The 19,210-nt window shown below is 43.6% G+C and overlaps 1 protein-coding gene and 1 long non-coding RNA gene across 10 annotated transcripts in view; both read right to left on the bottom strand.

Annotated features, from left to right (window-relative positions):
* The window catches only part of SOX6 (SRY-box transcription factor 6), a 279,833-nt gene extending 261,613 nt beyond the window's left edge, over positions 1-18,220 (bottom strand). For 4 of the 9 annotated variants that reach the window (XM_075280971.1, XM_075280979.1, XM_075280978.1 and 1 more), the window contains exon 1: positions 8,472-8,605. The gene's annotated coding sequence lies outside the window, so the exon portion shown is untranslated. Of the gene's footprint in view, positions 1-6,825; positions 6,944-7,291; positions 7,344-7,704; positions 7,723-8,471; positions 8,606-9,257; positions 9,311-17,615; positions 17,867-17,944; positions 18,134-18,192 lie in introns of those variants that run through there. The other 5 variants (XM_075280972.1, XM_075280975.1, XM_075280976.1 and 2 more) reach the window with 5 other exon arrangements.
* On the bottom strand, positions 12,906-13,411 carry LOC142214670 (uncharacterized). The gene is made up of 3 exons (XR_012717275.1): positions 13,378-13,411; positions 13,185-13,233; positions 12,906-13,055 (listed from the first exon to the last, which is right to left on the bottom strand). It is a non-coding gene; the product is annotated as an uncharacterized LOC142214670 (long non-coding RNA).
* Positions 18,221-19,210: the final 990 nt, after the last annotated feature.

Raw genomic sequence — 19,210 nt, 5'->3', positions numbered from 1 at the left:
AGCGTCCATATATACAGAACAAGAGAAGTGATACTGTGCCATGTCCATATATACAGAACAAGAGAAGTGATACTGTGCCATGTCCATATATACAGAACAAGAGAAGTTATACTGTGCCATGTCCACACATAAAGGACAAGAGAAGTGGTACTGTGCCATGTCCACATATAAAGGACAAGAGAAGTGGTACTGTGCAGTTTCCATACATACAGGACAAGAGAAGTGGTACTGTGAACTGGTCCTATATATAGAACAAGAGAAGTGGAACTGTGCATTGGTCCTATATACAGGACAAGAGAAGTGGTACTGTGCACTGGTCCTATATACAGGATAAGAGAAGTGGTACTGTGCACTGGTCCTATATACAGGATAAGAGAAGTGGTACTGTGCACTGGTCATATATACAGGACTAGAGAAGTGGTACTGTGTACTGTCCATATATACAGAATAGATATAGAAACAAAGAATTCTACTCAGTTATAAATAACACAATTCTAAATTCTACTGTGCAATAGCCACAAAGCATCACCCAGGGCTATGGAGTATAAAAGCCAAACCTGGACTGAAAATTCTCCAAAATCCCCATGACTATGAATATCTAACAAGCTCTGAATGTAATTCACTAATTATACAATATTAATAATATAGAATATTGATTTCTAAGCCAGAATTGGAATTTGCACATTTATATCAACATTGACAGAACCCAAAAGTGACTCTCTGACTCCGGTGCCTCAGTCCTGGCAGCAACAACTAGAAACAATAGAGACAGAACAAGTACGATGATGGGAAGCAGCAGCTAGCGGCCATGTTTCTGCCTATCCATGACCTATGAGCAATATCCTAAACTTTACTAACTGAATGGTTGATACTTGTATAATAATGCAGATATACTAAGGGATCTGACGTCGGGAAACCAACACACCGACTCGGACTCCTCTAGGTTTCCACAGCAGACTCCTGCTCCAACTCATTCATAAATGACAACCATGCTCAGTCAGGAGTAAATATGTAAAACTGTACATCTAATTATATAATAATAATAATTCTATAATAATTACTCATTTAGTCAGTAACTTTTCCAGGGCCTCTTCCTATGCCATGCACACTCCCGTGCCCTGGAATGGGAATGTCTATGAGAATATATTGGGCCGAGACATCCCCCTCCTGGCCCGCTCTGCCTACGTTTACATGATGTGGATAGCGAGGTTCAAAACACAAATGTGCACAACAATATCAGCCTTCTACACCAGAAACCTGGCATAGGGGGATTGATAAATTTCCTCCATCATGTCAGCAGTGAGGACCCTCAGACTTTGACCCCCCTGACACATACAGTCCATACGTCACCAAAAGCTCCCTCCATCCTGCAAAAATACAAGATTGTGATCCCGGAGACCCCTCCGTACCATCCTGGTATATTATTCATCATGTAAGATCTGTATGACACGTCCATCATGAATTTAACAAGATTCTCAATATAGCATGTAATATGTCACAATAGATCAAGGCCTGGTTATTATCCGGCAGGATCACATGGCCAATCCTTAAGCTATAAACTGCAAAAAGTTTTTGAGAAAAAAACCCCTCCAGAGTCATGATACATAAAACAGGAAATTCCATCCTGAGACGGGTCACAATAGCTGAGCCCTCAGCGGCTGGGAAGGAGTTAATAGTAGCAGCTGGAATGGGTGACAATACAAGACGAGAGACAATGCCGAGCTTTTTATTAACAAGGCCTAATAGAGCAGGCAGCCAGTCATGGCCTCGGGGCAGAACATTGCTGGTGATCCTTGTTTTTCTATTATAACACGCTTCCAGGAAGGAGTAATAAACTTCTACAAGAGCCATAAATGCTTCAGATGAACTGCCACCAGCACCGCGCACGGCTAATAACACCGCACAACCAGACAATCTGTGCTGGGAATAAATGGGATCTGGAAGAGGATCACAGGAGACGAGCTCAGTAATCTGCACACTATGCTCATGACTGGGAATCTCATGCCATCGCCACGGCCTACGGATCTGCAGCAGGACGTAGTGTTGTCACAGAAGGAGTCAAAAAGGTCACACAAAAATAAGAAATAAATAAAACTTTATAGCAGGAGCGTAGCTATAGGGAGTGAAGCGATAGCAGCCACTACTGGACCCTAGACTCTAAGGGGTTCCCTGGGCTACATAAATGATTTCTCTATTCTAGGCACAACAAGGTAGGCTGGGGATCCATTACAGATTTTGCATTGGGGCCTACGTGCTTCAAGTGATGCCTCTGGCAGATTGCACTTCTTACCTACCTGTCTCTTTCTCCACCATCTTACTATTCTCCATCACCTCATCCTTCGCTACAGCTGCAGTCATTGCCATTTATTTCCCATTCCTGTAGACGCTCACGTTTCTTCACCCCTCTCTACTTTTTAAAACTCTAGGCACTTTTTTGATCCTTCATCCTTCACCCTATTTCTCTTTTCTCCAGACACTCATGCTTCCTCATCTTTCTATCACGTTTCCTCATCCTTCTCTCTACTTCTTCCTCTAGGCACACGTTTCCACATGCATTTCCTTCCTCTAGGCACACGTTTCCTCATCCTACTCCTTCTAGGCACACCTTTCGTCATTTTGCTCCTTTATGTAGGCACACGTTTCCTCAAGCTGCTCCTTCTAGGCACACCTTTCGTCATTTTGCTCCTTCCTCTAGGCACCCACTTACTCATCCTGCTCCTACATGTAGGCACACCTTTCCTCTTCCTTGTCCATCCTCTAGGCACATGTTTCCTCATCGTGCGCCTTCATGTAGGCACACCTTTCCTCATTCTCTCTACTACTTCCTCTAGGCACACATTTCCTCACCACTCTCCTTCCTCTAGGCACACGTTTCCTCACCGTTCTCCTTCCTCTAGGCATGCATATTTCCTCATCTCTTTCTCTACGTTTCTTTCCTCTAGGCACTTACAGTTCTCTTTAACTCTTTCTGCTCATCTTATTCTAATACCATCTGTTGCTCCTGACATTCCTTCTTTCTTATATAATCCTTCTCTATAATTTTTATTATCCATCCCGTATTGATTGTTCTAGAGCCTCTATGTTCTCTCGTGCCTCCATCTTTATGGTTTCTATACTAGATTCACTATCCCATCCTTCTCATTTTCCCTCTTGTTTTCAATTGTTGAAGAACAGTTATCTTCTCTATCAGAGACTTCTCACCTTCTCTGCCTTCGCTAATCATTCCAGTCCCAAGTTTCTATTTCTTCTTCGTCCAACTATTCCCACTTCTGTATTTCCCCCCAGTATCCAGTCTCCTTCTTCATGATTTGTCTTGTCATCTCATCCCTCTCGATTTCTTTAATTGCTTTGTGTATTTTCCTGTTCCACCATATTATCCTTCGGCCCTGTTCTCCCCACACATTACAATTCTCTTATTTTTCTATCACGCCTCCTTTTCAATCTTCTTGGTTCTGTAATCTGCTCCTTAATCTTATTTTTCACTCTGTGTCCTTCCTTCAATAATTCCTGATCCTTCCTATACTCTATCATTCTATTCCTTTTTCTTTCTCGTTCCTGTGATCACCACATTCTACCGCTCACTCCTTCCGATACCCATCTCTGCTTTTTCATCGTCTTATTCTTCTCTATGTCACTCCTTACTATAACCATCTCTGCTCCTACATCTACTTTATCTTGTTTCTCTCTCGAGCTCCATCCTTCAATCATACCCGTTCCTTTACCCGCTCCATCGTCTTATTTTTCCGTCATTCCCTACTATTGTATTTCTTCACTTATCTACTTTATCATCTTATTTTTCTCTTTTGCACTCTTTCCATCATCCCTTTCTTTACTTGCTCCATCATCTTATTTTTCTTTTAACGCTCCTTCCTTGAATCATTTCTGTTTTTCCATCACCATCGATGTTTTTTCTTTAATCATCTCTTTTCCTTCACGACTTCATCTTATTCCGCTCTCTATTGCTCCATCCTTTAGCTCTTTTCCATCACATGCAGCGTCTTATTTTATTTTTCTCTCTACTGTATCATCACTTTCTATAACCAGCTCTCTTCTTTAAGTTTCTCTTTCGTCTTATTTTCCTCTCTACTACTCGTTGCTACAACCGCTTCTTCTCATCACTTGCTCTATCAGCATATTTTTTCTCTATCGCTCCCTCTCTGCTCCATCACTGACTCCATCGTCCAATTTTTCTTTATCGCTCCCTCCTCTAGCCACTTCTTCATTTGTTTCTCTGTCCTATTTTTCTCTATCATTCCCTCCTCTAACCATGTCTGCTCCATCACTTGCTCCATCATCTTATCTCTCTCCATCGCTCCTCTAACCATCTCTGCTCCGTCGTATTTTTCTATCCCTCTCCTCTAACCATCTCTGCTCCATCACTTGCTCCATCATCACATTTTCTTTTTTGCTCCCTTCTTTAACCACCTCTGCGCCTTCTCTTACTCCATCATCTTATTTTCTCTCATGTTCCTTGCTTCCATCGTTCCTGCTTTCCGTCCTACACTTCAGCAATTCCTTCCTTTGCCTGTTCTGCTTTCTTTCTCTTTCCTCTACTTGCAATGTCAGTCCATTATGAACTCATTCTCTCCTCCTCGTGTCTATATATCATTTCCTTCTATATAGACTCCTCCATGCTTCCCTGGCAGACTCACTGCTTTCTTTCCATCGCTTAATGTCTCCTTCTTTCTGAAATTTTATTTTGCTATTTTCATCTGTTTATTCAGATTTGTGTCATTAGTCGACATCCGCACTGAAGTGAGGAGATGTCATTGATTTTGTCATAGACAGTAACTCTTTCTGTCTGGTGTATATCATCCATCTCTGCACCCCACAAACAACTATATAATACAGCACACCGATGACATATTATACACATACAACCTGTATATACAAAAAAATATACAGGGATTTATACTACTATTTTACACAGACATATAGCTATATAGATAAGTAAACAAATATACAGTCTTTATATAAATATAACGTCACCCGTGTTATTAAACTACACTCCATATCACGTATACGCTTACAGAAAACTGCTAAAATATTGCAAAGTCAATGATATGCATCTAATGATTTAGTATATACTGTATTTATAGATATTTATCACGGCTGTTACATATTTATAGTGTATTTGACAGATGTTAGACATCAAGTTGAACATACAAAGCTGTTTTATTTTATTGTAATATTTAATGTATTAGTTTGTACAAAGTTTTGTTTTATATATACTAACTATACATAACACGTTTTGTATTAATATACAATGTAACGTGTATTGTATTATAAATATGAGGTCTGTTTTATATATATATTACTATATATATATATATATATATATATATATATATATATATATATAACTGTATTTGTTGTTATTCTCTATATATTTATTGTATGTATTGTGTTATCATATATATAATTCATGTATTGTAGTAATATATAATTCAGAGACACAATTTTGGCCAATTAGCAGAATTTTTCCGTGCACAGATTTGTTCGCGGCGTTTATTATTTTACGACTGACGCTGTAGGGATTTTTCTGTACTTAGTGTTTCTATTATTCCGTATTGCACGTAGATTCCAGTTATCGGGGTACGCTGCCTGGAGTTATACATCCCCAAAATCCGAGCACAGCAGCTGAGAGTAACCAGGAACGGACTTCAGAGGCGACACGAGCACCCCATTCACCAACTGCAGCCCTATCAGCGGAGCACAATCTATCCAGACTCGGGCATTCCTGCTCCCTCAACAAGATGCCAAATAATTGTTTGCCCCGGCACACACTTGTTAACCCCTTCCCCAGCGGCTCTCTGTACAAAGCAGAGCAACGTTTGACAGGGTATTTGTTCCTGATACAAATCTCCCCTGAGCTGCCGAGGGCACATCTGTCCTCCCCGAGAGATTTCCGAGGAGATTAGAATATTCCTTGGCTGCAGAATAAATAGACGGCACTTTACTGCAGGTGACAGGACGACAGCGATGTTAAGAAGCTATTGACCCCGTCGCTTTATTTGCAATATTTGTTAACACCTTCCTTGCCATACGCCCAGGGGGTGGTGGAAGAGTTAATGACGCGGCACAGGCGGATGATTTCCTTGGAAGACACATTAAAGCCAGCGGTCGGCGGTGGCACACAGGGAATGTCACATACCTATAATGTAAAGTTCTTTGTGCTAATCTGATCCTAAAAGGTTCTCCTACCGAGCTGAGAATTGCTGCCGATTTTCCCTGACGGTGGATCGCAACCTTCAGTGTTTTATTAACCAGTGTCTTGACAAATGTGAAGAAAAGTGTCTCGCTCCCTGTCATCAAAGCCAGCAACTTCCACCTCAAAAGCCACAAAGTTCAGCAGCTCCAAGAAGGCAGCGAACCGCACGGAAAGAGCAGCAAAGTAACGCGAAAATACAGAATAATAATAATAATTGAACGGCGAGGAGCGTAGCCTCCGAGGCCCCGACAACACTCACAAATCTTTAATTTTCACAGGACACAAATAAAACCGCTCTGTTTGCGGCCTCCGTCTTCTAAGGGACACGATTTTTTTTTTCTGCTCCCCCCACCTCCCTCCTCACCCGTCCTCCCCCCCCACCCCCACCCCAGCTAACAAAAAAGAATCTTTGTATTCCTGGCCGACCCTCCTCTGTCTATTCTAAATTTGACTCCGCAGTTTAAGTAGTTGAAGCGGCTAATTCTGAACCCGGCTATTGAGAGAGGACACACAGAAGTAGATCCCAGTTTAGCTATGGATACAATTCGCTGAATTGGCAGGCTAATTTTACATGTGGCATTTTAAAGCCCCTTACAAACCCAGTGCCACCTTACCTTATGAGGGAACTTCCAGTTCAGCAACTGGTGAAAACAAAATACCATGAGTGGATCAGCTTCACCCTACACGAGGCCCGGCCAACAGATTCCTCTACACACAGCCTCCCTGACACAAGAATGCAATGGAACTTAGAAAGTTGTGTACACAGGAGCGCTCGCTCGCTCACTCGCCCGCTCGCTCGTGTGTCACACCGGCTCTGTCACTACAGCCAGCCACGAAGGGGGGGGGAGAAGAGAGAATTTACCATCTGCACATCACAAAGACATGGCAGCGGCACCACCGGCCTCTATGAATACCTCAATACCACCAATCAGCAATCCTATTATAACCTCCTCCAGCGACGGCTCGCTCCAAATGTGTCAGGTTCACGCAACGCCGCCGGCTCCCAAAATAAAAGTGAAAGCGTAAAATAAAAAGAAAAAAAACAAAACAAAACAATTTAATGATAAAACTATGCAGGACCTGCAGCAGGAGAGCAGAGAGTCGGTGGTGGTGGCAGTGACAGCTCTCACCTCTTATCGCCACCAGACAGGATGTGCTCGCCTTTTATCTGCTCCATTCTCAGGGAGTGTATGCAGGAACCACCCCAAGGAATGGATTAATCTGTGACCCCCAGGCCAGCGCACGTAACCGCCGTCACAACAGCCTCCTGTCCCTCATTGTCCTCAGAGAACCTGGCCCGGTGTCCGTTATCAGGGAGCCCAGGCACCGCACCGTCCTGACCTGCAAGTTCCAGCACAGACCGAGCAAAAACACAACAAAAAGGTGCAGGAATCAGCAAAAAAAAAAAAAAAAAAAAAAAAGCAAGAAAACCATAAACAAAACAAGCGGCAGATCATAAACAGCAGATAATACACAAGTCCTGCACACCTTACCCTGCAGCGGCAAAACTGGGACAAAATCCTGCAGGCGGGGAGGTTACCGACGATCATAGGGATCTGCGGGGAAGGAGGTGGGTTACCGATGATCATAGGGATCTGTGGGGAAGGAGGTGGGATACTGACGATCATAGGGATCTGCGGGGAAAGAGGTGGGTTACCTACAGTCACAAGGGTCTACAGGCAAGGAGGTGGGTTACCTAAAAACAGTGGTCTACGGGCAAGGAGATGGGTTACTTCCGATCACAGGGGTCTGCAAGTAAGGAGGTAGGTTACTTCAGATCACTGGGGTCTGCAAGTGAGGAGGTGGGTTACTTCAGATCACAGGGGTATGCGAGGGAGCAGGTGGGTTACCAACAATTATATTGATCTGCGGGTGAGGAGGTGGGTTACTTCCGATCACAGGGGTCAGCAGACGAGAAGATGGGTTACTTCTAATCACAGAGGTCAGCAGGCGAATAGATGGGTTACTTCCGATCACAGAGGTCAGCGAGCGAGTAGGTGGGTTACCTCTGATCAGAGAGGTCAGCGAGCGAGTAAGTGGGTTACCTCCGATCACAAGGGTCTGCAGGTGAACTAGGCGACATGATGACAGATCCTAGATTATTGTTATGTAGTCGCTGACCACCATTATACAGAATCGTAAATCAATAAAGTGCCCCCCCCCCCCCCCTTCACCACCCAATAATACAAACACTGGAAGCAGCATGCAGCCACGAGCCAGTGCCGCACTGCTAGGTGTGTACAGGGGCCGATCCACTTACTGTGTAGCCTCCAGAGCGGTGACTCCCTGCAGGGTCCGTGTCCATGTCCAGCAGCCGGAGCTCCCTGCGGTCAGTGTGGCCCCTGCCTACCCCCGGGCCCTCCTCCACAGCCGGCTCTATCACTTCTGGCCTCTCAGATGCGGCTGAAAGTTTCAGCAGAACTTTATCCGGCGGCTGCCGCTTGTGTCTGGGGAGATTTTGCCGCCCCCCTGCGGCCACACACAGGAACTGCAGCCGGGAGGGCGCTACATACCGGCAGGGCGGGGGCACCTACCTGTGGAGCGGGGCAGTAGGGCGGCCGGGGGCAGCTACATGGGGTAAACACAGGGGGAGGCTGCGCACGGGCGGAAAGGCGCAGGATGACAACCGCTGCAGGGAGTCAGGGGTTAATCTGACAAGGGGAGGGGGAGATTAACCCTTGCTGTACTCCACGTGTTGCCCGGACGGGCAGAACACACGCCCACTAATTGGAAGACGCACATGAAGGGTTAAGTGCTGACAGGTTTGGGTTCCCCCACACACACACGTTTCGGGCCGAGAGCCCCCTCACACACCCGGGGACAGTTAACCCCTGAACTGCTGCAACACTTCACCCATTCAGCGGAGCCATTTAACCCCTTCACTGCTGCTCCTCACCCGGGACCTAACGTCGGCTGAGCCCGGGGAAGGGAGGGGGACTGAAGAATTAACCCCTCACGCCCCGGCACCGTCCAGTGACGTCACATATCTGGGTACACCGAGCCCCGGTGATATCACACCACCACCCTCCCCACAGCCCTCCGTTACCTCCAGCACGTCACGGACTCCAGGGTGGCGGAGGGCCCCGGTCTGGGTCGGGGGGTCCCGGGGGTCTGTCCGGGGCTGTCACTGGCTCTGGAGAACTGCGGCCATGGCCGAAGTATTCTAAGCATTTCCCGGCGTGCAATCTCTGAGAGAAAGCGGCCGGGGAAGAGGCGGAGACCCAGGAGCGGGGGCCACAGCACAGGGGCCACAGGGGGGCAAACACAGGGGAGGAGGCAGAGACGGCGGGGGCCACAAGGGACAGCAGGGGAAGGCGGGAGGGGCCCCGGGGTCAGTGTATGAGGTGAAATCACCGGAGAGAACCGAGGTAAGACCAGCCCGGTGAGGGGTGTAAGGGCCAGACCAAAGAAAGTGGGGTGAGAGGATGTCATGGGGGCTGAGGTAATAACATGGGGAGCCCCGGGGCTGAGGCGATACCATGGAGGATGGGGGGTCAGTCTTATGTGGTAATATCATAGGCGACTGAGGGCTTGAGGTAATAACATGGGGAGCCCCGGGGCTGAGGCGATACCATGGAGGGGGGGGGGGGGACAGGGTTATGTGGGAATATCATAGGCCACCGAGGGCTTGAGGTAATAATATAGGGGGGGACTCCTAAGTCTGAGGTAATGTCATGGGGGACAGGGTTCTGAGGTAACAACTTGGGAGAACTTAAAATTCTGAGGTAATAACATGGGGGCACGAGAGTGTGATGTAATAACATGGGAGGACATAAGATTCTGAGGTAATAACACTGGGCTATTAAGTTAAAATATGAGGGTAGACTGAGTAGACTGGTTCTGATGTGATATGGAGGGCAAAATGTTCAGAGGGGATAAAATGGAGATTTCATAAAATTCTGAGGTAATACCATGAGGTGGGAGAGGGGTCTGAGGTAATAATATGGCTGAAACACAGAGTTGTGAGGTTATAACATGGGGGACATAGGTTTCTCAAGTAATAACATTGGAAATGTGGTTCTGAGGTAAAAATGGGGGCAAAGGATTCTCAGGTAATAATATGAAGGCTACAGGAGTCTCAGGTGCTACGGTGGTGGGGGGGGGGGGGTAGGAGTACTTAGGGTTCTGGTGTGATATGGGAGGGCAAAAGATCCTGTGGTAATAACATGGGGGAACAGGGTTCTGGGGTGATAACATTAGGGGGCACATAATAACATGGAGCACGCATGGTCTGAGGTAATAACAAGGAGGACACATGGTTGGAAGTAATAACATGGTGGGAACACAGGATTCTGAGGTAATAACATGGAGGACACAGGATTCTGAGGTAATAACATGGAGGACACAGGAGTCTGAGGTAATACTAAGGGGGGGGGGGGGGGCAGGGTTTTGTGGTAACATGGCGGACCCAAGGGCTGAGGTAAAAACCTGGAGTACACAGGTTTCTAAGGTAAAAACATGAGGTTACACAGGGTTATGGTTCTGAGGTGATATGGAGGGGGGGGCAAAAGATTCTGAGGTAATACCATGGGCAAACAGGGCCCGCAGTTAATAACATGGGGGGCACAGAGAGTTCTAAGGTAATAACATTGGGGGGCGCAGGCTTCTGAGGTAATAATATGGAGGACGCAAGGTCTGACGTAGGCACAAGTTCCTGTAGGGGATGGTATAGTATTCTGGGATAAGAAAAAACCAGAGTGGTCACAGGATAAAGGAGAAATATCGGAGGGATACAGATGTCTCCTGTCATCAGTTATGAGGGTGTAATAAGGGGGACATCGAAATGTATATAGTGACCAGAGTCGGGAAAGAGGAGGATACATCTAGAGAAAGTGGAAGGGCTCTGCCACCTATTGGGGCCCATAAAGATCCAAGGGCCACACTAAAATAAAGTAAGTCATAAACTGAATGGACGCTGTAAAAGACAACAACAATGCGATGGGACTGCAGCGCAATGAATCCGAGTGACTTGTGGTATAATAATGTACTGTACTGTAATATACTGTGATGTAATATAATGTGCTGTAATATAATGTGCTGTAATATACTGTACTGTAATATAATATACTGTGCTGTAATATACTGTAATATAATGTACTGTAATATACTGTGCTGTAATATACTGCACTGTAATATAATGTACTGTACTGTAATATACTGTGCTGTAATACATTATAATGCAGCACTGTAATATAAAGGCTCGCCATTCCAAGGAGCCAGAAAATTACAACACAACCAAACCGTATCACAATGTGACCAAGTGACATATAACAATATACTGTAATATAATATACTGTCCTGTCATACATTATAAAGCAGCGCTATAATAAAAACTTGCCATTCTGAGGAGCCACAAAAACTACAGCTCAAAAGGGGCGTACCACAATGTGCCCCAATTACCTGAAAACAGAACTGCACTACAATGTGTCCCAGTGCCCTGTGGTATAATCATATACTGCTCTCTGTAATACATTATAAGGCAACGCTATAATATAAGCCATCCTTCCCGAGGAGCCAAAAACAGCTCACAAAAAAACCTTTCACCCAAGATACAGAACTGTAGAATATTACACCCTGGACATAATATTATTATAATATGCTGAATATTGTACCATGTACACACTGTAGAATGTTACACCCTGCACACAGTTTCCCTGAATATTGAATATTACACCTGCACACACTGTATCTACGGTATGGTTGGAGAATATTTTACCCGTTACACACTGTATTCTTGAATGTAGAATATTACACCCAGTACACCCTGAATTACTGTGTGTAGAATATTATGCCGTGTACATACCTGTAACCCTGTATGCAGAATATTACATCCCTTGCACATCTGTATTCCTGTATACAGAATAGTACACACTGTACCCCATGCAAGAGGTATATTACACCCTGAACACACCTGTATCTCTGTATGTAGAATATTACACACAGTACACACTGAATTACTGTGTGTAGAATATTATGCCCTGTACATATCTGTATCTTAGTATGTAGAATATTACATCCCTTGCACATCTGTATTCCTGTATACAGAATAGTACACACTGTACCCCATGCAAGAGATATATTACACCCTGAACACACCTGTATCTCTGTATGTAGAATATTACACACAGTACACACCTGCATCCATGTATGTAGAATATTACACCCTGGTTCACTGTATAACAAATATTACAATATTTACACACCTGTATCCCTATATGCAGAATATGACACGTTTTACACAAAAAAAAATATACTATGCACACTATCTCTTTAAGAAGTCCATGTAACTAGGTACACTATTCCTAGGAATAATACATGATAGGCTTCAATAAGTAACAAAAGTTGTTTTTTTTTTTATTAAGAGTGTATCAAAATATACAAACCCGATAACCGTACCAAGTCATAGTATACATAAATAAGCCTAATAAAAGCAGCAATAAAGCAGCCTAAATAAATAAGCCTAATAGTATACATAAATAAGCCTAATAACAAATATGCCGTGTACCATTGTCTAAATATAACATTGATATACAAGGGTGCAAACTAAATACATGGACCATAGGCCTCATAAAGTATATTCCATAGCACCCCATGTACAACAAAATTTCATTATGACATTTAGCTGGACATACAAATGTAGTGTCAAAAAGTCATTAACACCTTAGTAGCAAGTGCTGAGCGCCCCACACTGTGCACATTGTATACTTGTAGGTAGAATATTACACCTTGTACACACTGTATCCCTGTATGTAAAATATTACACACTATATCCCTGTATGCAGAACACATATTACACCCTGTACACATGGTAGGTATGTATGTAGAATGTTAAAGACTGTACACACTTGTATGCAGAATATACACCTTGCAACACCTGTATCCCTATATATACAATATTACATCCTGTACACACCTGTATGTAGAATATTACACCCTGTACACACCTGTATGTAGAATACTACAACCTGTACACACCTGTATCCCTGTATATACAATATTACCCCCTGTACACACCTGTATCCCTGTATGTAGAATACTACAACCTGTACACACAATATTCTTGAATGCAGGATATTACACCTGTACACATCTGTATCCCTGTATGTGGAATATTACACCCTGTTCACACTATATTCTTGTATGCAGAATCATACACCTGTACACACCTGTATATACAATACTACATCCTGTACACACCTGTATATATAATATTACATCTTGTACACAATTGTACACCTGTATGTAGAGTATTACACCCTGTACACAGATTTACATTTGTGACTAAGACTACAAACCGGTGTACACTTGGCACATTTAGTTTGGAATAAAAATTTTTTTGACTTGGTAGACCTGTGGGTGTGGATGCTCAGATAAAAGGGGTGTGGCTTACACTTGCCAAAAATGTGCCAAGATAGTGTCATAAAATTCTGGCTCCCAGTAAACCAGCACAGAGGCGGTATAAAGGTAGGCTGGATACGCCAGACTTATCACCCAGCATCGGTCACTGTAATACATCAGTCGATTTTTCAGACTGCCTAAGTTTACACTGTTGATCCCTTAGTAAATCTGGCCCAAAATATCCCAGGGATGGGCAATTTTTCCCTAAAAATAACATTTAAAAATTTTTTCAAGATTAAGGGCCTATTCTTGATATTCATGTTTTTGCTGATTTTTTCTTAAATCTTATTTCTGGCCTATCCTTAAGATAGGCCGTAAATATCTATTCAGTGGGGGGGGGGTAGAGGGTTTGACAGCCCACCCCCGCTTGGATCAGCTGTACAGAGGTGCCTCTGGTCTTTGCACTATTCCATACAGGGAGCCAGAAGAGGATAGATCTGTACACCGTATGGTGACCAGCTGCCAATACTGTAGCTCTGCTCCTATTGATTTCCATTGAATAGGTCATAAAAAAAATTATGGACAATCCCTTTAAATAAACTAAAAAAGTTCAGTGAACTGGCCTGGGGGAGAAGTCAGATGTATCTGAGGCAGATTTCTCATCCAACCACCCAACTACTGACTACAGTGAAGAATAAACTGCTGATTATTGTTTGTAGCAGGAGGAGAATATCTGCATGGAAGATAATACCCTGTATGTGGAATATTACGCCCTGTACAAACCTGTATATGGAATATTACACCTGTACACACTATCCCTGTAATTGGAATATTACACCCTGTACATACGTGTATCCCTGTATGCAGAATATTACACCCTGTGTGCAACTGTATATGGAATATTACACCTGTACACACTATCCCTGTAAGTGGAATATTACACCCTGTACACACCTGTATCCCTGTATGTGGAATATTACACCCTGTGTACACCTGTATGTGGAATATTACATCTGTACACACCTGTAACCCTGTATGTAGAATATTACACCCTCTACACACCTGTATTCCTTTATGCAGAATATTACACCCTGAGCCCACCTGTATTCCTGTATGTAGAATAATACATCTTGTGCACACCTGTATCCCTGCATACAGAATATTACACCCTGCACACATCCATATCTCTATAGGCTGAATATTACACCCTGTACACACCTGTATCTCTGTATATGGAACATTACACCCTGTACACATCTGAATCCCTTTATGTAGACTATGATGCCCTGAACACACAATACCCTGTATACAGAATATTACACCTGGTACACACCTAAATCCCTGCATAAAAAATATTACACCCTATATACAGAATATTACACCCTCTACACACTGTATCCCTGTATACAGAATATTACACCTGGTACACACCTGAATCCCTGCATACAAAATATTACACCCTGTACACACTGTATCCCTATATACAGAGTATCACACACGTGTATCCCTGACTAGTTTACCTGTTCACCTAATACAATACACACTATATCACTATTACACGCTGTACACAATACTCTACACACTCTCATTGCACAGCATAGTAAAGAGTAACCCTATTACTGCACGCGGAATATTACAGGCACATTGTACATGATGTTACACACTGGATATGACACTGTACACACTATTACACATTATGAATATTACACACTGCATAATGCTTCACATCGTACATTATGTTTTGCATTGAATTTTACACTAAACAACAATTATTTGTCCTATATCCGTGTACACACTACTAAACACTGAGGCACCGAACATAACACACAGCATATAATACCCCCGTCCTGTATATGGACTGTCTCATATGATTCGTATTACTGCACACTATACACAATGTAGACCGAATATTACATACTATACACAGTGTTACACTCTGTACACAATAGTATATAACCTACATAACATTTTATACACCCCAGCCTTGTATATGTAATATTACACACTATACATAGTGCTACATACGCTGACACGAGCACTGTGTAATATATATATATATATATATATATATATATATATATATATCACACATTATGCATCACTATATCATTTATAGATATAAATATGTGTGTGCTATACACTATAAATACTATATATACACGTACATTGTAAATATATTATACACTATACATAATACTGTATACACAAACCAAGTCACCCTATATATAACACACTGTACATAACTGTACTGTATACTTATCACAATATATATGCATCACTATATATTTCACACTACATATAAAATTATACACCCACACGCCACATCACTGTGATATATAATATACACAATACAATATACACAGTACTATATACCATATCACTGTATATATAGTATTCAACACCAATCTATAGAGCCGAAACAAAAAGCGACTGAAATCTCCCCCAAAAGCCAAGAAACGCGACATTACTCCTATAGTTAGTATTTTACCAGAAAGTAAATCACATCACAGAACTTTCTATATATATCGGTATACACAATGATATACAGCAGTGTGTGTACGGGGCCAAGTATTATATAAAGTGACTATTAACATCATCGTATTATATTATGGTCTATGTGATGTGCGTAGTCATATACGTATAATGTATGATAGCCACAGGTGTCATTTATATTATCTCTATCTATCTATCTATCTATCTATCTATCTATCTATCTATCTATCTATCTATCTATCTATCTATCATCTATGTCAGTATCACACGTCTCATACATATCTATTTGTCTGCATATGTGTCTAGCAGTTTATATATTGCATATATATCTAGCTACATACCTCACATCTACCATATCTGAAGAACTGTTTCTCCGATTGTATCTGTCTCGTATCTATCTGCAGTATCTATTTATCTATCTATCTATCTATCTATCTATCTATCTATCTATCTATCTATCCATCTATCTCAGACCTGTCATATCTAAATAGCTGCATCATATAGCTCATTCTCATCCGAGATGTATCTGTCTGTCTCATCTATAATAATATATGACATGTCTGTCTCTAAATGTTCGTATAATCTATCTATCTATCTATCTAGCTATCTAGCTATCTATCTTGCTATCTCCTATCTATCAATCATTTATCTATCCATCTATGGATATATACGTGTATAGCACCCTACAGGTGGCATTACAGAGACTTCACTGTTCTTACCCTTCGCTATGCTATCAGCTTGTATACAGTGTCTATGATACAGAGAACTATCACACGGGCTCTGTGTTAACAGGGCGCAGGATACAGGATATTATGCACGGTGCTTGATACACGTGGGTAATACGGGGTATACTTCAGGAGGCAGGCCATGATATAGGGGGCATAATACAGGGGCATGATAGAAGGGTTTTCAAGCTAGAAGACATAATCTATAAGGGGTATTATAGAAGGATCATATATCGTTTGTGTATTACACGGGGGTATGATATATAGGTTAAAATACTGGGGGCATGATAGAAGGGTATAATGTCGGGGTTATAATATAGTTGATATGATTTATGGATTATAATGATATGGAGTGTTATAATACAGTGAGCGCTATATGCGGGGCATAATATAGGGATTGTAATACTAGTTGATATGTGACCGTAATCCAGAGGAATGTAGTAGAGACAGCAGCACATACACACACAGGTATATAGTATACATGATATATATACACTGTATACACACTCGCATATAGTAAGAGTATACACGATATATTACATACTACATCACATATATATATTTTCTCGTATAGGTCTAGGAAGTATCTGACACAAGTATTCTCAAACCTCTGACACAGAAGCCCTCTGCCCAGACCCTCTTATCCCGGTGCTGGACCCCTGACGGTCAGCTCTGGGGGCTGCACACAGAAAAGTTCTGCACGAAGAACCAAACAGGGATCTGGCAGAAAGTTACAGCAGGAAGTTTCAGAGGCTTCAGCTGGCGGAGGGGCAGGTTTGGGGCCCCTGGGGGTCACCGTGCCTACCCGGGGACAATAATAGACAATGGAGAGACAATGCTGTACTCACCGTGCCGGCGCTGTGTGTGTGCAGTCAGTGTACAGTGTACAGTCAGGGAGTGTGCACACCTTCAGTGCGTGTCATCACATCTGCCAGCCTCTCTCCTTCATTCCACTTCTCTTTGTTCCCCACGTCACATCTCACTCCCAGTGTGCAAGAAAGCTGCATCAGCCTGTACTCAGCACTCAGCCTGCACCCAGCCTGCACCTTATACTCAGCACCCTGCATCCAGCCTGCACCTTATACTCATCACCCTGCACCTTATACTCAGCACTCTGCGTCCAGCCTGCACCTTATACTCAGCACCCTGCATCCAGCCTGCACCTTATACTCAGCACCCAGCATCCATCCAGTACTCATCGCCCTGCACTCAGCCTGCACCTTATACTCAACACCCTGCACTAAGCCTATTCTCTGCATACAGCCTGGACCCTGTACTCAGCAACCTGCACTCAACCTGCACCCAGCTTATACCCCACACTCAGCTTGCACCCTGTAATTATCGCCCTGCACTCAGCCTGCACCCTCTACTCAGCATCCTGCATTCAGCCTGCACCCTGCCTAGCATTTATCCTGCACTCGGCACCCTGTACTCAGCCTGCACCCAAACCGTATCCTGCACTCAGCCTGCACTCTATACTTAACTCCCTGCACCCTGCATTCAGCCTGCACCCTCTATTCAGCACCCTGCATTCACCCTGCACCCTCTATTCAGCACCCTGCATTCAGCCTGCACCCTCTATTCAGCACCCTGCATTCACCCTGCACCCTCTATTCAGCACCCTGCATTCACCCTGCACCCTCTATTCAGCACCCTGCATTCAGCCTGCACCCTCTATTCAGCACCCTGCACTCAGCCTCTGTCCTTTACTTGGCTTTACACCCTGTACTCAGCATCCTGCACCCATCATGCACCTTATACACAGAACTCTGTACTCAACACTGCATCCAGCATACACTTAACACCCTATCTTTAGCCTGGACCCTATATCCTGTACTCTGCACCCTGTATTCAGCAAACTGCACTCAGTCTGTAGCCTGTATTCAGCCTGTACTGTGTATTCAGGGACCTGTACTCAGAACTCTGAATTCAGCCTGCATCCTGTAATCGGCACCTTACATTTAGCCTGCACCCTGTACCCCAAGCATTTGGCTCAACCTACACCAAGCACCATCCACCCAGCCTGCACTTAGTACCCTGGGCCAGCCTACAGCTGTCCCTGCACCCACTTGTCTGCACCCTGTGTAACACCGTATACCTAGCCTGCACTCAAACTCCCCTCACTCCAGGGCCAGCACCAAGGGGAAGTGAGCAGAGGTAAGATGCATGCCCTCACCTACCATACTCACCTGTCACACAGCACAAGCAGGGCACTAACTCCAATCCCCGAAACAATCACCCTCATCATCAGTGTACATTCAACGCCCCCTGCAGGCGGCAATAATAAGAAACGGTACCCGACCTTTAGGTTTACCCCTCAACCTCGCATCCTTTACCCCTCCTCCGCACATATAATAATAGAGTAGCATAAACATGCACATAGAATATAATAGAGTACAAGCAATATATACACAGACACCTACAGTATATGATACCGTATAAT

The sequence above is a fragment of the Leptodactylus fuscus genome, chromosome 7, assembly GCF_031893055.1.
Source record: "Leptodactylus fuscus isolate aLepFus1 chromosome 7, aLepFus1.hap2, whole genome shotgun sequence".
Taxonomy (NCBI): Eukaryota; Metazoa; Chordata; class Amphibia; order Anura; family Leptodactylidae; genus Leptodactylus; species Leptodactylus fuscus.
Note: the sequence above shows the minus strand (reverse complement) of the source record. Positions and strands in the feature narration are given on the sequence as shown.